We start from the raw sequence: 18,957 nt of genomic DNA on the forward strand, positions 1-18,957 counted from the left end.
GATACCTGAGCTCCCTCTCAGCCCGCTAATTCTCAACTCATGCAATTTCCACATAATTAGAAGCCATTTTCTCAAATCACAACTGGCAGCTTTTCTTGAGGTGGCCTTGTAGACAACTGCACCTTATGTGTACAATCTCAAACCTCTTTCCGAACTACATCGCCACAAGACACACAAACACACACACACACACACACACACGCACACACACCCCAATGACCCGAATCCCAGTATTCTCCCACGCTGCCTATTGGTCCCAACTTCCTTTTCCGGGTAATGCTAGTTCTGTGGTCTGAACTTGTGAGGAAATTCTCATTCGGCTTCATTTGTCCTTTGTCTCCCTGTTCTCTGTTTCACATATGAATAAAATCACCTGCTTTTTGTTCTTTTTTGTTGTTATGGGGGCTGGGGTGCACATCCAACTGTGTTCAAGGGTTACTCCTTTTCTCCAAACTCAGGAATTAGTCCTGGGAGAATCAGGGGACTGTATGGGGTGCAGGGGATCAAGCCCACATGGCCCTCCTGTAAAGCAAGCATCCCCTTCCTGTAACCCACTCCTGCTCAAAGAACTTTTTCTTAGTCTCACTGTCTTCTTCCCTGTGCATAATCCCTTGAACAATAACTGCTTCACACACCTTTCTTAGATGCAGTATCCTTCTTAATCAATTATAGATAATCTGACAGCTTTCTTTTTTTTTTTCAGTTAATTTTTAATTAGAGAGTCATCGTGAGGGTACAGTTACCGATCCATACATCTTTGTGCTCATGCTTCCCCCATACAAAGTTCAATAACCCATCCCTTCACCAGTGCCCATTCTCCACCACCCGTAAACCCAACATCCCTCCCCCCCTCCCCAGTCCTGTCTCCCCCCACCCCACCCTGCCACTATGGCAGGGAATTCCCTTTTGTTCTCTCTCTCTGATTAGGTGTTGTGGTTTGCAATAAAGATGTTGAGTGGCCATTGTGTTCAGTCTCTGGTCTGTATTCCGCCCGCCTCACCCTTCCCCCACATGACCTCCAACCACATTTTACTTGGTGGTCCCTTCTCTGAGTTGCCCAGGATGAGAGACCAGCCTCCAAGCCATGGAAACTATCTCCTGGTACTTATTTCTACTATTCTTGGGCGTTAGTCTTATAGTCTATTATTCTATATTCCACAGATGAGTGCAATCTTTCTATGTCTGTCTCTCTCTTTCTGACAGCTTTCTTGTAAATCTATAGTCACCTTTCACATCTGAAAGTTAAGTTTTTAAATTTTCAGTTAAAATACTGCTCATAATATGACAACTATTATATAATCAAAGGTACGTTTGACCAGATTCACTATAAGGGGCCACCAGTCACCTGATTGCCCCTCAGAAAATCATAATTAAGTTTTACAACAATTTTTAAAGACTCAGTTAAGTATTAATTTAGGACTGCTTATACCCTCAGAGCAAGTTTCTAGGTACAGATGAATTTTCAAATTATGCTTTTCTTATATTTAATAAAATCATGACTGCAACTCACCTGAGTACCAAATGTTAAGAAATATACATAAGCAAGCCAAATGCTACTCATTATTATTTACAGTTCATATTTTCATGTTTTACCTTTTATATAAGATCCTTACTATGTATATTTCTATTTCTTTCTCTTAGATTTGTAAAAGTATACTGAAGGTTTAGGAAACAAACCCAAGAAATTAATTATGTTTCCATTTTCCAATATGGCCCCTTGAATAAATTACACACACACACAAAAGTGTTAATAAATAACGTTTTTATGTGTGTTCCAGACACAGATTGGTGGGGAGACTTTTGCTTGACCACCTCGTCATGGAATTACATTTCAAGTAGGCCGGGGGGACTAAAGTGAGAAAAGGGAGCTAAAGGGAAGCCCAGGGACATATAATACAATGTAACTCATTCCTCATGTCCTGCCCAATGGACAAGTGCGGTGACGCCAGCTACATATTGTGTAGCCCTGTGTACTCACTTCCTGTTACTCTCCTGCTGCTTAGCTGTCAAAATGTTCTCATCATGTGAATATACCTGCTGCAAAGTTGAAGCAGAACATCCTAGGAATTGAAAAAAAATGTAGAACTTTTGATTCCTTCAACGAGGACTAATACAGATGAAATCTGTCTTTCTACTGGAACTGATTGAACTTGAACAATGTAACATTTCTTAATAAAATAGGGGAGGGTGATTAAGACTGGTCAGCAGCAGCAGGTAGATCAATTTGAGACACATTTACTGTCACTGTCACTGTCATCCCATGGCTCATCGATTTGCTCGAGCGAGAACCAGTAATGTCTCTCATTGTAAGACTTATTGTTACTGTTTTTGGCATATTGAGTACACCATGGGTAGCTTGCCAGGCTCTGTCATGTGGGTGCAATACTCTCGGTAGCTTGCCGGGTTCTCCGAGAGGGGTGGAGAAATAGAACATGGGTTGGCCTTGTGCAAGGCAAACACCCTAACGCTGTGCTATCGCTCCAGCCCTTGAGACCAAAAATTATTATGCCCTGTCTTTGTCCAAATTATACCCTAAATAGAATTTTTGACCACTGAATAGACACAAGAAATAATCGTAGGATCCTCTTCATTTGGAGGTGGGAGTTTATATTCTGGGCAGAACAAGATCTGAGCAGCTCCCCCAACTAAGAGAATTACAGAGGCAGGGCCTCTGGAGTTTGTCTGAACTTTTCAGAATTTATCCAACCCCTTGACCGTCTTACACAGTGAAAACTAAAGGATGAAAAATAACCATTAAAAAGAATTATGGTGATAATCCCCAAACTCTTAAAGAGCAAGGTATATTTTGAATTCCTGAACCATAATGAGAATCACAATAGGTAAGGTATTGGAAAGAATCTTAAGAAGGATATTGATTACTAATAAATCTAATAGGTAAGGAAACACAAAAGCCAATAAGAACAAAAAAATCAATAGAGACAGAACTATAAATACTTCCGGTGATAGAAATAGTAGATATGTTTACAAGCTTCTATTGTGAGTGCATACCTCATGTTCCAAGAGATAAACAAATTGGAAATATATGAAAAAAGACAAAATACAGCTTCTAGGGATGACTGTTGTGGCTAAGATGAAAATTCAAAACATAGGATTCAGCACACTAAATGTAAGAAAAGAAAAGACTGGTGAACTTGAAGAGACAGAAATAGAAATATAGGATGTACTTGACATAAAAACCACCTGGAAACAAATAGAATTAACCAGACATGAAAAAGGCATGAGTCAATGTTAAGTGGTCAAATAGGAAGCTCAAACAGAATCCACAAATAGAGGCCATAGAAAAGAAATGAAAAAAGAGATAGGAAGAAATCGTGACTAACATTTCACAACTTTGATAAAGAATATGTAGTATCAAAATAAAAAGCTCAAAGAAACTTAATATAAAATGAAAGAAATTACATTACAGAACATGACCTAACCTAATTGTGTAAAAAATGTTAGAAAAAGAGATGAAAATGGATCAGAGAAGAAACATTACATAATGAAGAACAAGATAAGAACTAGGACAGATTCCATTGTGAAACAGCAGCCAGAAACCAGTGGATGACCAACTTGAAGGTGCTGCCTAGAATCCTTAGATGGAACCATGACATCAAAAGCAAAATCCTCATTAAAAAATCTTATTTTCTCACTTCTAGTATAAATCTATAATGATTCCTTTGATGTTACAGAAAGCAAAATAATTTGTCAGAAAAATTTGAGCTACTATATAAGTGCCTCTATCCAGAAGATGGAAAATAACACTAGTAATTAAAAGCACTATAAATTTTAAGTGTGTAGATTAATATGTTTTATATCTTCAAATATACTTAAGCATATTTATCATTTTTATTAAAATCAATCATCATTATTATCATGTTCATCTAACTAAATATCCATGTTATAAACACATCATAAATGGGATTGTCGATTTGAATTTAAAAAAGAATCAGATAATACAGTTTACAGTCTTAAAAGTACTTTTAATGTAAATACGCCAACTTTTTGATATCAAAACAGAGGCAAAGTTATTATGTTATTAGTTGGAAATGCAACCCAACAAAAATCATGAGACAGTAGGTTTTACCTGAAAACATGGATAAAGAGAGCATTTTAATAAGGAAGTATTAATACATGACAAGGACATAATGATCTGACTGTGCGTTGACTTAATAACAGAGCTTCAAAACAGATGAAGTAAACACTCAAAGAATTGTGAGGAGAAATGTCCAAGCTCACTGCTACAGTCAGAGTAATTGATAGAAGCAAGTTGACAGGCAATCAATAAGGACACAGTCAACATGAACAACACAATCAGTCACAGGGCACCGGGTGACATTTATAAAACACTTCCCCGAAGAGCAGGATGCACATTATTTTCTATATTGACCTCTAATCTAGATTGACATTTTATCAAATTTCCAAAAGACACCTATTAAGTACTTAGTAAACACTGAGTTCAATCAGTATTGAAACTATGAATAATTAATAAATGAGCTTATCTATATGTACTGTACCATCAGAGGAGCGTTAATATAAACTTAATGTAATATCCAGATAAATAATATAAAATACACAAACGAACGTGCTAGTTGTCTAGATTATGTATACAGAAGTACAAAAGCATCTTGTGTTTAGAATGGGTTTAGTTTAGGAAAACATTTTAGCATTTAACAAGAGACTGTTTTACGTATGATTAAATGCCATAGCTTTGTACAATTAATTATGCTACAATACAAACAATTAAGCTGCAGAATGAAGAAAACTCCAAATGGCAATAAGTTTCTTACTTGTGTTTTATAGAAAAATAATGTTTCTGACACCTTTTGTGCAAAATGGTACTAGTGAAGAACAACAGATGCTCTTTAAATATTCTCGTCATTTGAGATAAAAAGAATACAGGTCTATCCATTTTTTGACTCATAATTGCTCATGGAAATTGATAAAATATTATTTTTTAAAAGAATAATGACTCTAACTCTTCTCTCAGATCTATGTGTAGTAATGAAAACAAATACACATACAATTTAATGTCAGCAAAACTGGTTTCTATTTTCCATACCTTAGTTTATTATTTTTAGGTCATATTTAGTTTTTTAGTTTTGTTTTGTTTTCATTTAAAGGCACGAAAACATAATTGCATTCTGCACCATTTTGATATGGACTTGGCATAATATGCATGTATTAGGTAATAACTAGCAAATAGAAAGCATTCTACATATTTTAATTATGAAGAGATTAATACAGGTTAGAAGAGCTTAGAAAATCGATTAGATTTTGTGTGGGGAGAGGCTGGTTCATGAGTACTAAAGACAAATTACTGACATGACATGGCTTCCTTTTTACTATTAAAATTATTCTATGAGATTTTCAGTCTGAAATGATAATGGCTCAAGATAGCAGAAACAGCCAGAATAGAGGAAAATCCACCTATGCCTGTCTCCTCCTGGTGGAAACCAACAAACAATCCTCTAGAAACAAGTTCCAGGTATTCTCCCATCAATTTATGTGATGAGAACATGCCACATCTCCAGCCCATAGTGTGACAGACAGAGAAACAGCTGCTTGCAACATCGGGAAGAAATCCACTCCATTCTTTTATTTTTGTTTCACTAAACATTCAAGGAACTTTAATTCTTCACATACATCTAATTGTCTTGAATATCAACACTATCAGGCTTTTCTCCTACTCTGTCTTTAAATTTATGTGGTCAACGTGTATCATGATGAGCAGGTACACAATTCTGAGTTTTATCACACTGGACTTCTCACCAGGGAGATGCAATTTCCTTCTATGGAGAGACTGAATGAAGAACATAGTAAACTTGACTTCAGTGGCATAGTAACTTCAAGTTTCTTCCAGTTGATAGTCTTTTTCTGTTTGATAGTCACATTTGCTCCCTCTATACTAAAATTGTCCCAGGCACAGTTCTTCATTAATTCACCCCTCTCTCGTCTTCATCTCAGGACCTCTCTTTTCTATCATTCTGTTGTGATATTTGTTCTATCTTAGCTTGCTCAAAAAACTACAATCCATCCTGAAAATTTATATCCATGAGATCAAATGTTATGTTATAATTATTGTGAAAATTTTTGAGAGCTCATATTAACTAAATACACAATCAAGTAGAAGGAATTTTTCATAAAATTTCATGAAAAAGAATGATAGTTCATATCATAAATCATCAGTTATGAATTACTTCAATAACCTCTTAGCTGTTTTTACAGTACCCAGTTTTGGCTTTATTCAGTCTAATCTTTCATATGGATTACTAAACTTTTATTATATCTATTTTTGTTGGTTCAGCTTTACACTACAAACTTTTCAATGGCTTACTATCTCAATTAGATTCCTCCGTTCCTCTCGAAGAGCCCGGCAACTACCAAGAGTATCCCATCTGCACGGCAGAGCCTGGCAAGCTACCCGAGGCGTATTCGATTTGCCAAAAACAGTAACAACAAGTATCACAATTGAGACATTACTGGTGCCTACTCGAGCAAATGGATGAACAATGGGACAACAGTGCTACAGTGTTACTATCTCAATTATGATTATTAGCACTGTTGTGCAGATGGGATACTCTCGGTAGCTTGCTGGGCTCTCCAAGAGGGACAGAGGAATTAAACCTGGGTCGGCCTCATGCAAGGCAAATGTCCTACCCACTGTGCTATCTCAATTATAGTAAAAGTAAATTATTTACCAAAGATCTAAGGATCTGAACTGGTTTCTACCATCTTAACCTCGTCTCCTGCCATTTTCCTCATCACTCAAGTCTCCATCATTTATGAAGTTGGTCAAACACTCTCCAAATTGTGATTTCATTTGTTCTTTCATCTGTGTGGGACACAGTTTCTTCATGCAGATGCATGTGTTCTCCTTTTTTATTATATCTATACTTGTATATAACAATTTGATCATGTTCAACAGTAAGATTCAGAGACTTTAATTCTTTAATTGAACAGAATTCTATACCTCCAGTTATATCACTAGGGAAATTTTATTCCCTAGAGTAGCATTTCTTAAAGTTGCATAATTCAAATTTTATATCCTAAAGAATTATGAAATAGAAAGATTGCATTACTATTCAGTTTTCTAATTTGGATGGTGGAGTTTATTTCATATGCAATAAGATATAAAAGAGTAACAATGGTCTAATTATTATAATAGTCTCATGAGCCAAGAAACAGATTTAAAAATCATCAAAATGACTGGTACATGGTTAATTTACACGGCATTAACCTTCCTAGTCCACTTGTGTTTCCTCCTTCTACCTTTCTAGCACTAAGATTTCACACTAACTAGATCTAGTTGTTTACTGCATGCTATTTTACTAGGTGTCTGAAGTGGGGTTTAGTGCATGGTAAGTGTTAATATTTGACTTACTTATTGCATGGTAAGTATTAATATTTGACTTAGTTGACTGAACCAAGAAAAATAAAATAATAACAGAAAACTGAATTCCACTGGAGGAACAAAACCTTTCATCTTAAAGTCAAATGTGATTTTTATCACACGCTAAAAATATATTTTGGCCATTTGGCAAACACAGTTTAATAAAATCAAATTCAAGAACTTCACATCTTTTCTTAAAGCTATTGTCAGTAGGCTGGGACATTTTTCTTTGAACCAAGGGTAAAGGAAATAAACCTATAGGAATTGTGCCCATAGAAATGAACACTGTGATGTATGTATGGTAGCACATCCTGTTTCAGTAATTGATGTGTGCCCGGATGAGGGCTCATTGAACAATGCTCCTCTTGTTGATACTTTTCTTTTCTTTGATCAGAAGGTAAAGGATAAATCTCAGAACCACAGAGCAGGTGCTAACTGGATGTATGAACTAAAATGGACCTGAATCCCTGCAGGTTATTTTAGTAAGACTGGGATCGTGCCCCATAAAAATTACCTAATGAATAGGCCAGGTATTACTAAAATGAAGGCCTCCAACATTTCAGCTATGAGACAGGAAGTAGAGCCAGGCCTTTGCACAACATTAAATGAGAGTGAAATAAATTCATCAAAGTTCAAAAGGACCAGTTTGGAGAAAATGAATATAGGTTCTTACAGATAGTTTTATTAAATCAATTTTATTGCATTTGGATTTGATTTTAAAGTGACATAATGGTAATTTTTATTAAATAATTGTGAGATACAGTTACAAAGCTTTCATGTTTGAGTTTCAGTCATAAAGTGATCAAACACCCATCCCTCCACCAGTATATGTTTTCCACCACCAATATCCCCAGTATCCCTCTCCCCACATCAACCCCTTTCCCTGGATCTATGGCAAGCAATTCCATTCTTATTCTCTGTCTCTCTACTTTGGGGCATTGTGGTTTGCAATATACAGATACTGAGATGCCATCATGTTTGGTCCTTCATCTACTTTCAGCACACATCTCCCATGTGAGCTATTCTTCCAACATCATTGGCTTAGTGATCCCTTCTCTATCCCAGCTTCCTTCTCCCTCAGTTCATAAAGCAGGCTTCCAACCCTGAAGCAAGATTTCTGTGCCTATTTTCTACTATCCTTGGGTGTTAGTCTCATATTATGTTATTTTTTTATCCCACAAATGAGTGCAGTCATTCTCTGTCTGTAGCTCTTTTTCTGACTCATTTCACTTAGTACGATACTCTATATTTAAAAGCAAATTTCAAGACTTCATCCTTTCTAACAGCTTCATAATATTCCACTATGTAGATGTACCATAGTTTCTTTAATCAGTCATCTGTTTCTGCACACTCGGGCTGTTTTTAGATTCTGGCTGTGGTGAACAGTGCTGCAATGAATTGCAGGTTCAGATGTCATTTCTGCTGTGCTCTTTTGCACCTCTGAAATGTATTTCTAGAAGTGGCATTGCTGGATCATATGAGAGCTCAATTTCTAGTTTGTGAGGAATTCCCATATTGTTTTCCAGAAAATATAGTATGTTTTCTGAAAATAGTGATAGTTGACCTCTTCCTTTTCTATCTGGATCCCTTTGGTAGCTTCTTCTTTCCTGACCATTCTGGCAGGAACTTGCAGTACTATATTGAATAGAAGGGGTGAGAATGGGCAACCTCGTCTTGTCCCCTATCCTAGAGGGAAGGCTTTTAGTTTCTCCCCATTGAGAATAGTACTTGCTGGGGGCTTGTGGGAGATGGCTTTGACTACCCTGAGGAAAGCTCCTTCAATTCCCATTTAGTTGAGTTTTTATCATAAAGTGACACAACGCTATTGCTTGGTGGTGGGGGCTGTCGGCATTCTGTTCTGGTTGGGTTTTGCTCCTTTCCCATCACCTCATAAATAAAAAGATTCCACAATCATAACCATTGGGTTTAATGCCCAAAGAACAAAGAATGGGTGTAGAGCAAGAGCACAGCTGGCAGGGTTCTGCCTTCCAAGCGGCTGACGCAGATTCTATTCCTAGCACCATACAGGGTCCCCCGAGCCTGCTACACGTGACCCCTGGGTGCACAGCCAGGAATGAACCCTGAGCGCCGCTGGTTATGGATGGCCTAAAAAAACAACAGCAAAAGGAGCAACGGATTGATACCCTTTAAGGAATAAATTGTTTTCTAGCTATAATATTCTCCATTTTCCCTGCACTGATGGAAAGGTACATACCCTTGAGCACTTAACACCAAACTTCACAGGCTAGGCTGATTACAGATGCTCTTGGTAACTATTTTCACATTAAACTTTGACTTAGCTCTATTCCTCGACTTCAAAATGTATTTCCTGCTCTTCTCTGAAGCGCAGTGACAGAAAGCATTTGCCTTTGAAAACTTTGCTGTCTGGACTTGGAATAATTGCAGTATGATGATCAGGCTGCTGCTGGGGGAAAATGAGGCCAGACTATCATTCAGACGGGTTTGCCTCAGAGAGAGAAGAATGTGGAAGAAGAAGGAATGAAATTACATACTAACATTTGGAGTGAGCACAAAAAGAAAATCTTCTCCGTGAAGAGACGAATAGGCACTTCTGTGAATTTGAGACGTTCAAAGGACAAAGGTTTTTGTGAAAGGAAACTAAAATTTAGACTATAGCAGAAAGCAGTGAAAAAGAGTGGTATGGCTGAATTTTCCGGGACAAAGACATAAACCTGTCCATTCCCATCTCGTGAGTTAACCTAACAGGGATGTTCAGACTATGGTTCAATTTTTAAGAATTAATGTTCTTGAGAATTCTTCACTTGCCTCTAGGACCTGTGGATAAAATGAAGGCTTAGTGTTTACTTGTTAACTTGGCTTGTAATCAATGCAAAAACATTGTTTAAGCTTTTTTCTGACATAATCAGGAATTTTAATGATTCTGAGTATCAGATTCAAAAACCTGTCCCTCATTGCAAATAGGAAATAGAGCTAAAAGTTAGTAACAGGGGATAAATTTGTTGATCAAGTTATAAATTCCTTTAATTTATAGTTAGTTTTGATTTTCCTTAGTTTAATATATTATAATTAGTTTTGATTTTCCTTGCTTTTCTTTCTTCCCTCTATCTATCCTTCCCTCCTCCCCTTCCTTCCTTCCTTCCTTCCTTCCCTTCCTTCCTTCCTTCCCTCCCTCCCTCCCTCCTTCCTTCCTTCCTTCCTTCCCTCCCTCCCTCCCTTCCTTCCTTCCCTCCCTCCCTCCCTCCTTCCCTCCTTCCTTCCTTCCTTCCTTCCTTCCTTCCTTCCTTCCTTCCCTCCTTCCTTCCTTCCTTCCCTCCTTCCTTCCTTCCTTCCCTCCTTCCCTCCTTCCTTCCTTCCTTCCTTCCTTCCTTCCTTCCTTCCTTCCTTCCCTCCTTCCTTCCTTCCTTCCCTCCTTCCCTCCCTCCCTCCCTCCCTCCCTTCCTCCCTCCTTCCTTCCTTCCTTCCTTCCTTCCTTCCTTCCTTCCTTCCTTCCTTCCTTCCTTCCTTCCTTCCTTCCTTCCTTCCTTCCTTCCTTCCTTTTTCCTTCCTTTTCTTCATTTTTCCTTTCCTTCTTTCTTTCTATTATTTTATTTCCTCTGTGGTTCTGGCCTTCAAACTCAAGGTCTTTCATTAGAAAGGATATCCTTCTTGAGGGGTGAGCTCTGGGTAGCAGGGTAGGGTTGGGGTGGAGGTGTGGAGGGATGGGTATTGGAGACTTTAAGGGATACACCTGGTATGCTTTGGAGGGGACTCCAGTGTTGAGGATCAAACCTGGCGTGTCAAGATTTTTAATTAATAAAATACAATTTTTGACTTAAGTTATAGGTCATTCATTTTCAGATCTTGAATTATCACTGAATCTCAAACAAATGAAATTTATCTTTATCTTTACATGAATATAATGGTCCTTTATTTTATGTATAACTTTTTTAACACTAGCTAAGTTCTTTTCAATATTTTTATCATTTAAAATAGTATTGGTAAAACTAAATAACCACCTATAACAAAGTATAATCTTAACAGATGTTTTTAATGAAGTGTCTTGTATGAAGCAATTGATAAGTGAAACAATACTTAAATTTCAGAAAGTTACCCTTCAATTTGGCTTAAAATAAGCTTGAGATTTTTATAAGTAGCAAATTTGTTATATAAGTTCTTGATTAGCATCATAAGGGTATCATCATCATCATCATCATCCTGTTTATCATCAAATTTCTTGAGTGGTCTCAGTAATATCTCCATTCATCCTAGCCCTGAGATTTTAGAAGTCTCTCTTTACTTGTCCTTCCCATTGATGCCACATTGGAGGCTCTTTCAGGGTCTGGGGAATGAGACCCAGCATTGTTACTGGTTTGGACATATGAATACACCATGGGGAGTTTGCCAGGCTCTCCCATGTGGGCAGGAAACTCTCGGTAGCCTGCCAGTTCTTCCAAAGGGAGAAGTAGGCCACTTTGCTTCTTTGCTAAAAGAAGAGTATATCAAAAGTAAAATGAAAATGACAGTATTTTCATGCAAAATTCTTGTGGAAAGATTATGAAAACTAAGACTATACTGTAACTTATGCAATTTTATTTTTACCTGAACTTAGTCCAAAATCTTTGGTAATTTATGAAATAGAGGCAGTATTATTAATTTCAAAGAATTTTCATGCATTTAATTTAACAGTAAAATAATTTTAATACCACTTATTTTTACTATTCTATTGAATCACCGTGAGATAGACCCTTACAAATCTTCTTCTTCTTCTTCTTCTTCTTCTTCTTCTTCTTCTTCTTCTTCTTCTTCTTCTTCTTCTTCTTCTTCTTCTTCTTCTTCTTCTTCTTCTTCTTCTTCTTCTTCTTCTTCTTCTTCTTCTTCTCCTTCCTCTTCTCCCTTTTCTTCCTCCTCTTCCTCTTCTTCCTCTTCCTCCCCTCTTCTTCCTCCTCCTATTCTTCTTCTTCTTCTTCTTCTTCTTCTTCTTCTTCTTCTTCTTCTTCTTCTTCTTCTTCTTCTTCTTCTTCTTCTTCTTCTTCTTCTTCTTCTTCTTCTTCTTCTTCTTCTTCTTCTTTCTCCTCCTCCTCCTCCTCCTCCTCCTTCTCCTCCCCCTCCTCCTCCCCCTTCTTCTCATCCTTCTCCTCCCCCCCTTCCTCTGGCATTGTGGTTTGTAATATTGATACTGAAATATTCTCAAGAATATCCCTTACCTACTTCTAACCCTCAGATCTTGTCCAGCATGTTCACTCCCAGCTTTTATTGTCATACTGTTCTCTTCTCTCTCTTATCTAACTTCAGCCCCACACACATTTGTGGTTACTTCCAAACATTGACCAGTACTCCTAACCTCTGTTTTCCCTGGCCATGGATATTATTCTTCTACTATGTATTTTTTATATATCACAAATGAATGCAGTCATTCTATAGCTGTTTCTTTCTTCTGACTCATTTCACTCAGCATGATACTCTCCACGTCCATCCATTTTTAGGCAAATTTCATGACTTCATTTTTCCTGATGGCTGCATAGTAATCCATTGTGTAGATGTACCATGGCTTCGTTATCCATTCGTCTGTTCTTAGGCACTGATTGCTTCTGGCTATGGTGAATAATGCTGCAATGCACATAAGCATGGAGATAGTGTTTCTGCTGTGTGTTTTTGGGCCCCAAGGGTATACCCAGAAGTGGTATTTCTGGGTCAAGTGGGAGCTCAGTTTCTAGTATTTTGAGAAACACCCATATTGTTTTCCGAAAAGGCTGGACCATTTGGCATTCCCAGCAACAGTGAAAGAGAGTCCCTTTCTCCCAACATTTATGCCAACACTGGTTGCTTTTGTTCTTTTGGATGGGTGCCAGTCTCTGTGGTATGAGATGATGTTAGTTTTCTACAGGAAAAAAAAAATTGGATTTAGAGTCATACCCAGTTGTGGTCAGTGTTTGATCCAGACTGTGCTCATCAATCATTTCTTCCAGGGTCCAAGGACCATAGGTGCTGCTGATATTGAACCGTGGTTCACCACATACTTTAATCTTTATAGCATCTCTCGGGCCCTGCACTGTTGTCCTGTTGTTTATTGGTTTGCTTGAGCGGGCACCAGTAATGTCTCCACTGTGAGATTTGTTGTTACTGTTTTTGGCATATTGAATACGCTACAGTATCTTCCAGCCTCTGCCATGTGGGCGGGATACTCTCGGTAGCTTGCCAGGCTCTCCAAGAGGGGCCGAAGAATTGAACTCAGATGAGCCATGTGCAAGGCAAACGCCCTACCCACTGACCCACTGTGCTATCGCTCCAGTCCCTCTCGTGCCCTGAAAAATATTCTTTAAAAACGACTTTAAGGAAAATTTTTTATCTGTTGTACATATAAACTTCTTTTTAAAAATATAGTCATCATTCTTGGGATCTCCAGCAATGCTCTCGTACCTAGGAACTAGACACAGTGGCCAACTGGACTAGATAGCTCAAAGCTTTTTTTTTAACTTTTCTTTTTTAAGTTTTGCCAAAACTGCTACCAGTGTTTTCCCTGTGGTAAGCTGCTCCATGGATTGCCGTGTGGTTTTCAGGGCACATGTGGTGCTGCTACGAGTTTGGTTTCTTGAATATTCAAGGCATGGACCCTTGACCTTGGTTGATAACATACTCTACAAAATCAAATTTGGATGTTGTTGGTGGAATAAAGCTCATGGCTTTCCCCCACCCCACTCCAATTTCAAATCAATTCCAGAATAAGTTGATCGTTAGAAAATGGATAGAAATTTATACTTTTTTCTATTAGTTTCCTTTTATATATTTAATGTAAACTACCCTAATTTTATTTCACTTGTTTGTTTACTTGGCATATTTCATTTGAAAATTGTTTAGGAGGATTTTGTGAACTGTCCAACCAAGAGAATGCGACAGAGTTAACCATACCTAGAGAACCAGGTTACAAAGTTTCTGATTACTGTTCTTAACATTCTCTTCCTGGAAAATGTCAATCAAAGTCAACCTCTGGACTTCCACAAGCATTACAGACATATGTTATTATTGATACAAAAAACTCAGCAATACTTCAAAATGTAAATTTACATTTACATGGTTAATGTAAATGATTTTATAATCATTCCACAAAGATGTTCTCAAAATTATGTCTGTGACCCATTTACAGCAGATGCTTACAATAATTAAAGACACTTTCAGTTGGATCATATATAAGTTTCCATCCATTGATGAAATAGTATGTATCTGTGCATATACATAGAGAAATAACTATGTGTATTCATTTTACATAAAATTGGTATGTCTGCACTGGGTCATAGTGGAAATTTAGTTATAGTAATTTAAATCTGTATAAATAATATGTGTACATTTTATCTGAAATTTATTTTATCTGAAAACATAATAGAATTTTATCACTGAAACTAAACTGTAGGCAAATATATGTGAAGGGATAGAGACATAGTACAGTGGGTAGGGCACTTGCCTTATTCACACCCAATTCCCATGGTATTTAGGAAAGAAATAACCTGTTTTGCTGGTGTTCATGAATCCTATTTTAGCAAAACTATAGTTTTAATTTCTTTACATAAAAAACTTATGAAATCATGCATCCATTATCCACTTGAAAATAGACAATCTCTTTGTTAATATTTTATGAAAGCCCTGGAGGTAAAGTGTATAGTTAACATTTTAAGTATGGCTATTGACAGTTACATTAGTAAGCATATGTTGTTTCCTCACTGGTAAATAGGTCAAGTCTACCCAGATTTTTATTTGGTAGTTGGAAAGTGTAGCTTTGCAGACTATTAGGTGTATTAGTAGACCTCAGGCTAAATACCAAAACCAACTTATTCTTGCAAAAAAGATAACAGATAAAATGCCAAGGTAGATGCTCTTTCTAATTTGTTTAACCTATAATGCATAAAATTCAGATGGCATTACTTAAAAACAATGGATCATCAATTAATTTTTATAAAAATGTTACTGCTATATTTGCATGAATATTGCAAATCATCTTAAAACTCGTTACTTTTCTTCTTATATAAATCATTTTATATTTTGGAATTTAGAGAAAAATTAATAAATGAATCATTTTATAAATTCCAAAACCTAAACATAGTATTGAACAAATAGTCTCAATATTGCAAAAATGTGGTTTTTTTTTTAACACATTGGGGGGGTGCATGGATCCACTCCTCCAAAGTGCTCAGTGGTTACTTCTGGTTCTGTGCTTAGGGATCACTCCTAGTGGTGTTCAGGAAACCAAATGTGGTTCTGAGGATTATATCTAAGTTGGCTGCACGCAAAGAAACTGCCTTGACCCTGTTCTTTCTCTCTGGCCCAATATGTACTTCCTTTAAGTTATATTGGGTTTGGGGCCACCCCTGGTGTCTGCAGAAGTTATTCTAGGTACTCTGCTCAGGAGTGATTCCTTGAAATGTTTAGAGTACCATGTGTGATGCCAGGGATTTGGACCAGGGTCAACCAGACACAAGACAAGTACCATAACCCCTTCTGCTCTTTTCAGCTCTAATGTACTTTTAAACGAAAATTATGCAATCACTTTCTTGGCAATTAATATGCCAGGAAGTTAAAAATATTATTTCTAAATAACATAAACTTATCACAAATAATAATACAGATATGTACAGATAAAATTAATTTTTCTACTCACTTTAAAAAGCTATGCATTAATTAACAACAACTTGATTATTAATTAGTAAAATATTTTCATGATAACTTTTAATCATTTATATAATTATAACAAGATTATTAGTTACCCTTTTAGGGGGTCACAATTGGCTGTGCTCAGCCCTCCTAGCTCCGAGCTCAGAGGTCATTCTTGTTGCACCTTAGGGAATGAAATGGTGTGTCAGAGATCGAGTTCAGGTTGGCTGTGCACAAAGCAACCTACCTGCTATAATATTTCTCTGTCCCATAATTATCCTTTTCATACCTTAATAAAGTAAATGATTTATTCCAAATCAATATTACATTCTTTTCCCACTAGAACATAGAAATGAACATATAACTCCTCCAGATCATTTTTGTTGTCCAGCTTTTATGTGACTTCAAAAGTCCAAGATTTATGCACAGATATTTTATGTCTTCACCAAAATCCATTTCATGAATTTGTAATTTGACTTTGTTTTCTCATTGACATTTTAAATAATTATATTTAACAGTACCCGGAATGTGGTTGAAATGCATCTAAGACCACTACTCTAAAGTATAAAAGCCAAAGAAAGTGAGAAATCATTAAATATGTTATAAGCCCAGGCTGGCTGTGTGCAAGACAAATGCCCTACTGCTGTAATAGTGCTCTGTTCCAATAATTAAACCTACCTGTACTTACATATGTGCTTGATGTATTGTCAACAAGAATATGCAATGTAGAAACAGCACAGAATAAGAAACACTTTTGTAGAATTAAGGTAGATTTTGCTGCCCAGCTACTATGGTCTCATGAAGGTGAGGCCCTGTGCCCAGATAGAGTGATGGAGCTCTAGGTAGGACCCATCTGTAGTGTGGGAATTGAACCCACGTTAGCTGCCTGCCAAGCAATCTCCTTACCCACTGGACCATCTCTCTGTGGAGTTCCTAGCATAAGTAAAGATATGTTCTACTATGATTCCCATTGGTTTGAAGCAATTGTACAACTTGCACATTGTAATGTTGAGATGGGAGACTTCCCCCCCACCCCCGCCTCCCTGTAATTCCAGAAGTCCCAGAAGCCATTCCCGTGTCCCACTGCTGACACTACCAGGTGAGCTTATCTACCGGCCTTGCTCCAGAGTTTCATAAACAAATCCTCAAAGAGACTCAACTAGCTGCAAAGATTTCTTGGGCACTTTTCCGACTGAAACCTCTAGGGTGATACCCAGAAGGTGGTGTGCCAGCTCCTGCCCTATCAAAACACCAGCAGCCATATACACAGCCACAAACCGCTGCCATATCTCAGGCCTCGCTCACGACTGAGCATCACAGAGAAGCTAATCCGCCAGAAATTTCAACTACAGGAGTTTTTGTGGCTGAAAACTCCAGGTCTCCTTGAAGCCGGGATAGATGACCTTCCTCCACCTCTTCATTTTTCCAGAAGCTTGGAGCCACACTGATACCTCAAAGCCACTGCCATGTCTCGGGACAGCTCACCCAGCTAAATATTCTGAATTTTCCAGAGCAACGTTCCCAAACTCTACAATACTGACATTCCAGTAGTAGCACACCAGAGTGGATGGGATGTAATATAGAAGCTAATCAATCTCAACTAACAAAAACATTAACACGAACGGCTTATCTTACAACAGCTTAGTAGCCTTCAGACAAGAATTGTCTCCATGGTGAGATATGATAATTTTCACAAGTTTTATTCCATGAATATATTGTTTGATCATTCCATTAATCATCTCATGGTAACAAGCAATATAGAATTAATTATTGTGGCTCTGGTACAGGGCAGGGTTAAGGGGTGGCTGAGAAAAGGAGACAAGGGTGGAGGAAAGGTACAGTGATGGTGTACTTCTGCTGGACTCTTGAATGTCTGCAACGAATCATCATGAGCAGCTTCGTAAACCACAGTGTTTATATTTCCATGTTTGACATGTACAGGATTCAATAGATATCCCCTAAAATCGATGTCATCTTAACATTTCACAGTGTGGCCTTACTAGAATTGTAATGAGACTTTGCATCTGTAATTAGTAGCCAAGAACTTTCTGTTAGAAACTCAACCCTTTTGATAGATGCCTTTCGTATTATAGATTGAATTTTTGGCCTTGCTCAAAATTACTTTTAATTCCTTTAAATCTCTGATGTGATGATGTTTAGTGGCACACCTTTCAACAAGTGACTGGGGAGGCTGAATCATAAGACAAGATTAAGGGGTAGAGAATAAATATAAAGGTAAGGGCCTTGCTTGACATGTTGTTGACTCTGAGATTCATATTTAATCTCAGCACTATTTGTGGTCCCAGAAGTATTTCTAGGAGTGACCATGGTTCACAAAGTAAATCCTAAGCACTGCTAGGTATGCCCCTCCAGCAGCTAATTAATTAATTAATTAATTAATTAATTAATGAAAAAGTAGGTGTCTGATTTCATTAATATTTGTCAGAGCCATTGTTAAGAAAATATTTGTAAAGCATAACATGACAAAGGGCCTATATTCAAGTATGTTGACTTTCACAATTATCAAAAAAGAAACGACTAGCCCAATATCATCACTGTCATCCCGTTGCTCATCTATTTGCTGAAGTGAGCACCAGTAGTATCTGCCTTGTGAAACTTGTTGTTACTGTTTTTGGCATATCGAATACACCACAGGTAGCTTACCAGGCTCTGCCATGCAGGCGGGATACTCTCAGTAGCTTGCTGGGCTCTCCGAAGGGGCGGGGGAATCAAACCTGGGTCTGCCATGTGCAAGGCAAAAGCCTACCCACTGTGCTATCACTCCGGCCCTAACAATATAACCCAATATAATGTATAAATATCAGCACAGTGACCTATATCATTTCTATATAACACAAATGAGAAAACACATACGAATGCTTTAACACAATGAATAAATCACTGAAAAATCAAACCAAGCCACCTTGAATAGTACATTATAGTGATAACAAAATTAAAATTGA

This window comes from Sorex araneus, chromosome 2, assembly GCF_027595985.1.
Source record: "Sorex araneus isolate mSorAra2 chromosome 2, mSorAra2.pri, whole genome shotgun sequence".
In the NCBI taxonomy this organism is placed as follows: domain Eukaryota; kingdom Metazoa; phylum Chordata; class Mammalia; order Eulipotyphla; family Soricidae; genus Sorex; species Sorex araneus.